Source organism: Littorina saxatilis, linkage group LG3, assembly GCF_037325665.1.
Source record: "Littorina saxatilis isolate snail1 linkage group LG3, US_GU_Lsax_2.0, whole genome shotgun sequence".
In the NCBI taxonomy this organism is placed as follows: Eukaryota; Metazoa; Mollusca; class Gastropoda; order Littorinimorpha; family Littorinidae; genus Littorina; species Littorina saxatilis.
In genome coordinates, this window is record NC_090247.1 from 19,994,405 (window position 1) to 19,998,740 (window position 4,336).

Below are 4,336 nucleotides of genomic sequence, written 5' to 3' on the forward strand. Positions count from 1 at the left end.
TAGTCAACACGCAAACTAGCTAATCTGAGAATTTATGTTGAACGAGTTATCGGTATTCTTTGTGGAAAGTACAAAATTCTGAACTCTGATATTCTGACTGATCTTTTGTTTGCAAGGGAAGAGGAAGAAGTGGTAACACTGGACAAAATAGTCACTGTATCATCTGGGCTTGTCAATGTTTGCACTGGTATCATGTGATTCTTGCTGTGACGCTGCATAAACACAGCCTCGTGAACTGAAGGCATTGTTTAGACTAGAGAATATGTTAATTAAACTGTGGTGTATTGTATCTGATTCTGATGTCTCGCAGTAGCAATAGTCTTTCTGTTATGTTTTCACTGGACGACGGAATCTTGAATTTGAAGATGAAGGCATTGTTTAAAGAATGTGTTAATTAAACTGTGGTGTATTGTATCTGATTCAGGTGTCTCACATGAGCAGTAGCAACAGTTTTTCTGTTATCATGTTTTCACTGGATGGAATCTTGAATTTGAATATACATGTGTATATGATCTGACCTGCTGCTATTTCCTTCCAATTCAAGAGCAGATTTCACTCTTTCTATCACACACACACACACACACACACCACTTTAACATACACTTTGAAATCATTTTGCATAAATGTGACATGTATTGACACAACTGACAAAGGTTGAATTATGCTGATTAACCTCAAAATAGCTCTACACAGGAAACAAGATAAGGAGCATTGAAAAATTAAATGGCCTACACTTGAAATGCGAGCACACATTTAAACTACCAATAACATGCAACTGCAAGCAACACTGAACATACCACTACCAGTATTGCAGGTATGAAGCCAAAGTGAAGAGAACACTTTCACTAAATGTTCAAAATTGAAATAACATACTGTGGGTATGTGAGTCATTAACTATTCATTATGATCAAAGACCTGTGCGCTTTTTTGCAGAAATAAATGTGTTCAATTTTGTTGTCATCAAAACAGAACTACTTGATAATAGAAACTAACTTTCAGTTCCACTGCCAATTTAAACACTGTATTACTTGACTGTACTGATGCAGAACTACGCTGGACCACACACTCTTATTTGTTCCCTAAATCAAGCAGCCAATCCGTGTCACTGGAAACATTGAACAAGGAGAATGAACAATATACCTGGCTGAATAAGTTGATAATCAAACTGCTCATGATTCTTTGTTATTCACAGCAGTGGATGTAAAACAATCACAAAATAAGGTCCTGTATGCATCATAATTTATACTTGTAGCACTTGATTTTGTATTGTGGTCGGTGATCCTAAACAAAATGTATACATGTCTACATCTGTGCATGATTTTACTTTAAGAATAAAATGAAACAAGAATGGAACAATTGATGACTTCTCTGTGAGTGTGAACTGTGATTTAAAACATTACATGCTCTCTTTTCTCTCCCTCTCTTCTTCTTCTTCTTCTGCGTTCGATGTATTCTCTCCCTCTCTACAACTTTACTACTGCCACTTTCTATGTGTACAGTCATACATGATGTTTGTTTTCCCACACACATGAGCAAGCGAGTCTGGCATTGTCACTGTTTCTTGCTGCGTTTCACGGCTGGTGTTTGCAGCTGCTCCTGGTTCACATCCACTGCTTGTAGAGGCTCAGCTTCTCTGTCCAGCCAGTTTCCAACTAGCTCTGGAAGAACTGCGAGTCTGAACACTTTCAAAGCTTTCTCCACACACATTGCCCAAAAATCACAGTCAGGCAATACTCGGACAATAACTTTATCCACAGTAGTCCACACCATGAAATCGCAGTAGGAGGAACTGGTCATAACAATCTGGCACTGTACTTGACTAAAGTATGGGTGGTCTTTGCGCAGACAAAGCATCCCCTCACTGTTAGATTCCAAACAGAAATGGCGGTCTGCCACAGCACACTCAACAGCTGACTCCTTGAAGGTGAAGGGACGTGTGTGCAGGTTTCTCCAACTCCGGCCATGCCGGTTTCTCCAACTCCGGCCATGCAGGTACAGTGTGCTGCCAGTATGTTGCCATCAGAAGTGGCGATGATCCAAGGAGAAAGTGCTGGTTCATTAAGGCGTTGTGAATGAAGAATCTGAAAAATAAATTGAAGGTCGCACAAATCAGCATTCAGCTAGGTCAATCGAATGAATATAACTCTAAGACGCACATAACGTGCTTTACAATAACCTTAACAATGAAAAGTAAACAACAGATTTTTAACTGAATATGAACATGAAGCTCATTATAAATTTATATAATATTTTGCAAGCTATTTCAAAATATAAATATATTCAAGACTATCTACAGCTTTTGTCGTAGTCCAGAATACAAACTGAAGCGAAGAATATATCAAAGACAAAGCCTCAACACAATATCCTGAACTGCAACTTGTGATATCAGCAACACAAGACAGAGAACACTCACGTTCATTCATTATAAACTGAAAGCACATTCTTACCTTTGCAGAAATGACAGAGTTCTGGGCTGTAGCACTTGACATCCCTCACCCAGCCAGAGACAAAAAGTCGGTAGGAATCAAAACTGTTGCTAAGCTTTTCAGCTGCTCACATGTGTATCTGTATGCACTCTTGCCAAGCACAAAATAATTTACGATGTTGATGTAACTCAGCTCTGGCAGATCGTCCGGATTTGCTGACCAGCACCTGGTTGAGAATGTCATACGGATCATTCCCGTCAATCTCCAAAATCTTCTGGTGGTATCGCCGCCTCTCCTCTGGTAACAATCGCTCAGAATATTTTCGCTTCTCGCCCGATCGCAATGTTTTGCATGAGGCCTGTGCATGAGGCAAGGGAAGTCACTCCAGAGTCTTCTCGGAACGCGTCGGAGGCATTGTTTCCCGTTTTTCAACGGTTCACAGCTGTTTTTACTTTTCTCTTTGAAATGAAACGATGAAAGGAAGAGAAATGGAAAGACAGGCATGTTGTTGGGACATAAACAGAACAGAGAACATAAGGGGGGAAAAACTGTGTTTCAACAACTTCAAGCAAGAAAATGCAAACACTAAACACTCCCGGCAGGGAAACACCTTAATTGACCTTGACCGTTGACTGTGTATGAGATCAGTTATTTTCGTACTCGGCTTGTAAAATAAATAAAATAATATCCAAACAACAGCTATTTTAAGATAAGAGTGTGTGGAGAGACCTTGTATTCAATCATAGTAATCACCGAAAGACATAAAACTTAGTTCAGAAGCGAATTCTAGAAACCCCTAAATAATGGAAAATGTGTTGGCTAAACAATTCATTGTTTACGTAAATAATTCATTGTTTACGTAAATAATGATTTATTTAGCAACATTGCTGATTCTTTATAAACAATGTAATATAAGTCTAAATAATATATTGTTTACGTAAATAAATCATTATTTACGTAAACAATGAATTATTTACGTAAACAATGAATTGTTTAGGTAAATAATGAATTGTTTACGTAAACAAAAAATTATTTAGAATTGTTTTACATTGTTTATAAACAATTACTTATTTAGCACATGAGTTTCTAAATAATGATTATTTAGCTAAAACTGGTGAAAAAAACATGAAAAAGTATCCAAATAATTATTTGACAAACGGAATGCCATAGCTCTCCAACGCACACCTTGCATGGTTTTCATTGACAACAGACGAGAGCTCGAGTACGACCTAGCATAACACTAGCCTCCCCTTTTACAAAGTCTGCAGGTTTCAACTGAATGCTCAAAAGACTTCCTGTCAAACTCTACTCTCAAAAAAGGACCTGTACATATTGCCATTGCCTTTTAAAGATGTTTAACTCCTTATAGACGGACCTGTTTACCACTCGCGTCTTGGGGGACACTGTGTTTAATTCTTTTGAGAAGAAGTCTTTCACCACCCTGGTCTGCTCTGGGGTGAAAAGCGTGCCCTGAAGAAGATGCTTGTTTTTTCCCCGCGGAGGACTTTTTAATGGGGCCCTAGAACATTCATAATTCCTGGAGTATTGATACAAGTTTGTGTGGACTGAACTGTTTGACCTGGACTGCACTGAAGGGGTAATCCTCTGCCTTCTTTCAAAGGATTTATGGATCTGCCACGTGCGACCTAAAAAGATAGAAAAGATACGATATTTTGAGAGCAAAGAAAGATAGAAAAGAAAAATTATGAAAAGAAAGAGGGGATGGAGCGGGGGCGTGGTGGGGGGGGGGGAGAAATATAGGAGGGGTTAGGATTTGTTCAATTTTCAGGTCCCCAAACCCCATTCCTCTCTCTCTCTCTCTCTCTCTCTCTCTCTCTCTCTCTCTCTCTCTCTCTCTCTCTCTCTCTCTCTCTCTCTCTCTAAATTTTTTATGATTGAATTCTTTCTTT

At 38.8% G+C, this 4,336-nt stretch overlaps 1 long non-coding RNA gene across 1 annotated transcript; it reads right to left on the reverse strand.

The window, feature by feature from the left end:
• Positions 1–463: 463 nt before the first annotated feature.
• Positions 464–3,563, reverse strand: LOC138961828 (uncharacterized). Its single transcript, XR_011454321.1, has 2 exons — positions 2,448–3,563; positions 464–2,081 (listed from the first exon to the last, which is right to left on the reverse strand). It is a non-coding gene; the product is annotated as an uncharacterized lncRNA (long non-coding RNA).
• Positions 3,564–4,336: the final 773 nt, after the last annotated feature.